Here is a 6,961-nt window from a genome sequence, read left to right as displayed (position 1 = left end):
AGGGGCTGGGGGAATTCTCACTTGCAGCATGGCCCACAGCAGTCACTTGCCTTCTGTGTAGGCTGGATGTGTAAGTTGCATCTGTGTGGTGCAGTCAGTGGGGGTCCACATGAGCAGAAATCCTCTTCTGCCACCTCAGTCTGGGATGTTCATGTCTGCAGAATGGGCGGAATACCTCTGTGATCTGTGGACCTGAATTTGTGTATGCAAGTTTAGCTTTCTGTCTTCATCTGTGGAGCAGATTGAAACATTTTGGTATTGAAGGAAATTACCCTTGACTGCCCCGCTCCTGCCCACCCTGAGGACTCAGTCTGTGCTCCTGTCCTTGTCCCTGTGGCCAGCACTGCAGCATAGCCCTGGGGCAGGAGCTGTACCTTGGGGCACATGAGAGAGTTGCCCCTGCCTGCCAAGTCCTTCTCATCCCATCTGAGTGGATGTTGTTCAGGCCCTGGCCTGGACCTGGAACTGCTCTCTGTGGGCAGCTCAGCATCAATGACAGCAGTGACAGCAGCCATCAAGGGCTGGTATCAAGGTAGCACCTGTCACAGTGATGGACACCCTTGGATTTCCTGGAGATCATCCTCAGAGATCAGTGGTCTTTTGAGTATTATTGGTTAATATGCAAGATTTCTGATACAGGCATGTGGAGTGGCTGCATAGGATAGGATCTCAGGGAGATGAGGGCAAAGTGGATCAGCAGCAGGAGCAGGATGAAAAGGTCCTTTCCCCAGGGCTGACCCAACATCGTGTCCCTCTGAGCCTACTACTATCTTTACGTTATTGAGTGCCACAGGATGCACTCCCCATGTGCTGGAGAGCCGGCAGAAGGAGAAGTGTCCTGCATTGCCCACCAGTAGGACATGGCATTGCCTCGTTGAGGCCTCCCTAACTTCCCAAGGGTAATGGATGTACTGTGTCTGCAGCTGGATCCCACCACGACCTGGCAGTGTAGGGCTCAGCAGCCCTCGCTGGCTCATTTCCTTTTGGCATGATGTGAAGCAGCAGTCCTTGATCCAGCACAGCCTCGCGGCCGGCAGGAGCTGCCTCCGAGCTGCCGGAAAGCTGCAGGTGGCCCCGGGGCAGCTTTGGCCACCCCGCAGTGCGGGCGTGTCCTCCACAGCTTTGGCACATCTCTGCCTCTCCACGGAGCCGTGGCTGCCTGGCCTGTCACATGTGCTGTAAGGAGGGCTGTAGCCCTTTCCAGACTCTGAAGTGAGAGCAGAAGTGTGTTGGGGAGTGCTTTGTGGGGATACGGATAGAGCTTTTATGGCAAACGGATGCCATCACTTTCCCTTAAGTTTATATCCTCTTCCTTTTTTCCCCGTCTCTCATGATAAGCAATACATGAATTTCTGACTCTGAGCAGCCTTGATACTGGGAAATGCTCTTATTCAAACAGAGAATCTAGGTCAGCTGCTCATAAGAATAGATCAAGCCTTCATTGAATGCAGCGGACGGACCTTCAGCAGGATGGGTTTTTCCCTGGCTTGTTTTGTTCATAGTGAGCTCCAGAAGTTGACAGACATTTTGTGGACAGCAGCTATAACATCCTCCCAGCAGGCTCGAAGCATTACTGAATCAGTGCAGCACAGGGGAAAATCAATACTATGAGGTATTAATTGTGATTTTAATTATTTTTAACCTAAGGTAGGGCACTCAGTAATGAAGGATCTGTATCTGTGGTCAAGACGATCTGATTTGAGAGAACATATATTATAAAAATGGAGTTTGAACTTTTTCTCTCATTTTGCACCTATAAATAACTGCTCTTACATATGGCATCTAATTATTTAATTATATATGCAGATTAGATAGTCATTTACATGCTGTCATCCATGACAGCAACTAATAGCGCTGGCAGTTATTTCCAGGAACATATGGTAATGCCAAAGGTTTTAGATATTAGTCAGTACCTGCCATACATATCAATATCGCTCCCCATCTCTTCCTTTCAAAAATGTTAGAATAAATTAATAATCACAAGGTGCATCTGCTTCTTCTTGGAACTGGTTGCACCTCAGAAGATCCATTGTATTATATATTTTATATAAAATTACAGTACAGCTTGGAGTTCCTGATTTATCTGGGTGGGATGTCTCCTTGAGACTGGAAGAGGAAAGAAAATGTTAATATGTTTTTTCTCCATTTTATTTACATATGCAGAGTGAGGGAAGGCAGTGACAGACATGAAGGACTCAGGTCCCACTTGTACAAATGGGATCTGTAGACTTTTTTATCCAGAAGATGTTTTACAGCTCTTTGGCCTTCCTTTTGTGTAGACCTAAATGTTTAACCATGGTAAGGTTAGTAGGAATCAGGGCTAGGGACTGCGCAGTTCCTCCTCTTATCCTCAACAACAAAATCAGCGCAGTCACCTTTCTCCTGACGTAAACCAGGTTTTGAGCATGAAAGCTTATATTTTTGCTGCCATTTCACTTGTTTTTCCCACATGTATAAGGTATATTGAACTGTGAAGAGTGGGGTAACAGCCAAGGAGACCTCAGTGAACATATAACCATTGCTGGGCTTGGAAGCTCCACATTAAAAACTTGTGCAGAAAATAACCTTAGTGACCAAGGCAGCTGCCTGAAAAGAGAGTGATTCTGTCCTGTGTCAAGATCAGCTGTATTGACTTGGTCTGCAGTTTATGTCATTTTCAGAGGCTGTTGACTCCAAGGCATTTGTTTTCATGTAGCCATGGAGCGTACAAACACCACTCTGCACCACTACTTCCTGCTCACTAAAGAGATGTGTACAGGTAAGAGGCTGAATATTCTCTTTGAAACAAAAGGAAATTGTCACTTACTTAAATCCTTTGTTGGAATGTGGCCTTAATGCTCTTTTTTATTAATTTTCAGAGTCTTGGCTCTTGACAGCCAGTAAATAATATGTGCTGGAGATCCAAGGTCATAACAGCGCATATAACATGCTTGTTCATGATGGGAAAAAAATAGCAATTCCTTTTTTAATTTGCTCAATAATTTAGAAACATCCTTACAAGTCACCTAATTTTGGTTCCTCGAGGACCACATCTTTCTCCTTTGCAGGGAGAATCTTTCTGTGAGTGATGAAGGCGGCAGAGTGGCTGTGAAGGAGGCGGCAGAGGAACTGTGCCAGCATGCTGGCAGTTGGTGCTGTGCAGCTCTCAGGAGCTGGGGTAGAGTCTCTGGATCTTTATATAGTGCTCCCTCCACTCTGCTGAGGCGGGGGAAGCAGTGGAAAGATGAGATATATCCTGATACTGACAGCAGATGAATGCATTACAGATACTCTTCCCTTTCCTTTACCTTGCTGGTTCCTCCCTCCCCAGGTTTTGCCCACCACAGACAGGAACGAGTCAGAAAATGTTGAAGACTCTCGGGCAGCTTCCACATCATGAAACAGTGCTGAATTTTCTAGTGCCATTTCTCTTCTAAATGCTTTTCTGGTTTTGGAAGAAAACCCAGTGATGCAGTGTAAATGTTTTATCACCATGTGTTTGGGAAGCCTGCTTTATTCAGCCTGAACTGATGCTAATAAAAATTTAATGCTTCTCTTTGTGCTCATGAAGAGTTCCTCCCCAGGGTATTTTTCTGAAGTAGTTTCAGAGGATGATTAGCTCTCTCTTAGGACCCTTTTGGGTGCCTCTTGCTATAGCAAGTCCTTCCCTGTAGCTAGCTAGCTCCAGTGCTAAGATTGCAAAAATCTCTCAAAACTGACCTTTTAACACTGTGATTTGGCACCTTCTTGGATATCCTGAGCTTTACCAGGGCTAGTGGCTAAATCAGGCTCCTGCTCACTGTGGGGTGGGAATGGAGTTCTTGCTTAGGTTGTCCAGAAGTGACAATAGGAGATGCTTGGTGCAGAGCATTTCTGAAGGTTGTCTATACAAAAGCTGATCTCTTTTCTTCTAACTCCTCTCCTAAATAACCTGTTCAGCCATGAGGATAAGGGCCCTGAGTTGTATTGTCAATATACCCCACCCCATACAAATAAATGTATTAATATATTGATACATTAATACATTACATATTAATATGTTAATGTGGTAAGATATAAATCTATATTTATTCAAATATATTAATATATCAATACGTCCCATCCAATAGCTCTTTGGCAGTGCAGGTGCGTGGGGCATTCCTGCCTTAGTTTGTAGCCAGACACACTTGCAGTGAATGTTGAGTGGAGAAACAGTTGAATTTTGATATTTTGTTAGTATTGAAATGTGCCTGGCTCCTGTCAGAAGTCTCGGGGTATCCTGGCAGCTGATCTGTAGTTATAATTTTTAGCCTCCAGATGGTGTCTGGCAGATGTGCCTGTGGAGCCATGTCAGTACACTTGGGGGTGAAATACTGAAGACTGGAATTTACACAATCACTGGCCTCTTGTGGCAGCAGAAAAAGCATGCAAATGATGTCATGTGGATTTTCAGTCCCAAATCTCAGCATATGCTGCTCTATGTAGGGTACAGATGTGTGTAGGAAGTTTCCTGTGAAGCTGAACCTAAAGTTTTTACTTCTGGAAAGAATTGATGTGAAAATGCACAGAGGAATCCTGTCAATCTAAGGCAAATGAAGAGACTCAAAATTTTAGGCTTGTCTGTCCAAATGTAGATGGAATATTCATAATACAAACTTTCCAAAAAAGCCCCACTGCATAAAACAATAGATCATCTTGAATGAGACATGACAGTTGTTGAGGTAATGCATTCTTCACCATGGTAGCAAACAATATAAATTATTAATTTTTTTAAAAATCTCTTTCCATTCCTAGGACACTAAACAGCATTTAAGTTGTAGACTTCCTCTGGCAAAGCTGCCCTTGGAATCTTCCTTGGATGTCTTCAGATAACTCGTAAGATTAGAAACCAAGCTGTTGGGTGGCTGCTCTTCTAGGACATGACCAGATTGGCAGCCTGCAGCACTGTGGTGTTTTCTGTGGCAGAAAACTTTCCTGAAGACTAAGTTGCTACTCCAAAAAGTATTGCTTTAGTCTTCTCTTACTATGTGGATTAAGATATTCTCAATGCGAGGATTTTAGGGCCACTTCAAACACCCCTATTGCTTGACTCTGTACAGTTCATCTTTAAAATTTTGGGGATTGTGTGTTTTATTTATTATTACTACTATTGTCATTGTTGTCAAAAGGGGAAGCATCTTCCTTAAAGCAATACTTGTTTCATTCTGAGAAGAGAAAACAGAATTAGGCAAGATCCCCAGGAATTAGCTAAAAATATTCTAAAGGAACAGCAAAGTAGGTTACTAATTAAGTGAAAATTGAGGTCAGTTTGAAATGGGGTCCTCACAATCAGAGGGAAAACAGAGGCAGTGCAAAATTTTATATCACATCCAGTGTTTTGTTTCAGTGTTCAGGGCAGGGGAAGGAGCAGTATCCAATTCTTCGGAACTTGTCCTTAGGACTTCAGTGTGGTTGCTGAAGGTGCTGGGACCATGCAGCCTCTCTGTCAACACACCTGCCTGTCCTCGCCTCATAAACTAAATTCCTTCAATTTCAAACAAATCCAGAGAAGGACAGAAGTCTCAGATTAACTTCTTCAAAATTGGATAAAAATCAGTGGCTGAGCAGAGAAAAGCTACTCAAGCAAACACACTCAGGAAGAGAAAGGAAGAAGCTTCCTTCTTTCCCTTTTTCTCCAAAATCTCTGGCCTGTTTGGGGTAGCACGGATCTCAGATGAGAGATTGCAGCCTGGCACCAGGAGTCACTGTAGAGAAGCAACTTTCTTTCATCTGTTGCTATAGGAGAGGCCACTTGTATTAAATATTTGTGCTGCTTTATTTGCTCTTGCACACACACAGAGGTTATTTGGAGAGTACAGGGATTTGCTGAGCAACAGAGGCAAGGAAACCATGTTTGTGTGTCTTCAGACTGAGCTGCTGGGTGGAGTGTCTGATGTGAAATAAAGGCTGAGTTCATGCTGTGTTTTCTTCCTTACCAGGAGCAGTGAAGATCTATCCTCTCCTCAGACATGTATGTTTACAAAGTGTGTAAGGATGTGTGAGCCACCTTCTGTCAGTTGGGTTAAAACTGGCTTTAAAATTGGTTAAAACTGACTTAAAATCCACTCTTGTGCATTAGGGCAGGGGATCACATGAATACAGAGATACATGCAACCTCTGGCTGTGTTGTCTTGCTTCCTTAGGAAATAAGAATTAATTTTCCACAGGATGATAAACCTCTAAATGTGCACAATAGACAAAGTCACCTCTTGCATGTGACTGTGATGGCAATGCCAGCTGCAATGGCAAATGTGAGGGGGAGGTGCTTTTGTTTTGTTTCTTTGTTGGTTTGTTTGTTTTCTCTCTCTCCAAAAAAACTTTCCTTGCTTGGAATAGAGACTTGCTCTTCTTTGATTGCTGATGAAATCAAAGATGCTGTGTGTGAGTGGAGGAGCACATTGTCAGACTACAGCATAGCTTCACAGAGTGGTTTTGCATGGATTTGTATCCTAGGGAGCCAACATCTTTCTGTGCTATACTCTGCAGGTTTTATCATCATAATTAATATCCCTTTCTGCCATGTTTCATACCTTTGGTTCAAAGTGGTGGAAAGTACCAGCATGTTCTGGAAACAAAAGAAGGAGGTGAAAAAAACCCCGTCTCTCCACATACTGCAGATCCACCTGTCTGTTAGGACCAAGTGTATTTCATATAGCAGATGCTACTGAGCACAAAGTTTCCATTGTCTGTGCCTGACTGTGTTCGCATAGTGTCCCTGCAAAGGAAGCAGGGGCATCACTGCATTGCTGGAATTGGAATATTAATGTAATTGGACTCTTGCAAAGTCATTTAATTTGTAGCGCTAATAGTCTGACTTCATCGGATTAGCATCCAGACCAAACAGCTATTTTTTGAGTCAGGCACACAGTCCATTTATTATGAAGAGGTTTTGTCTATACAGGCAGAAGAAATGGGAAACAGCAAGATAAAGAGTAAATGTCAACAGAGAAACAATATAAAAATT

The sequence above is a fragment of the Coloeus monedula genome (assembly GCF_965178545.1).
Source record: "Coloeus monedula genome assembly, chromosome: 6".
Classification (NCBI taxonomy): Eukaryota; Metazoa; Chordata; class Aves; order Passeriformes; family Corvidae; genus Coloeus; species Coloeus monedula.
This window is presented reverse-complemented; position numbering follows the sequence as displayed.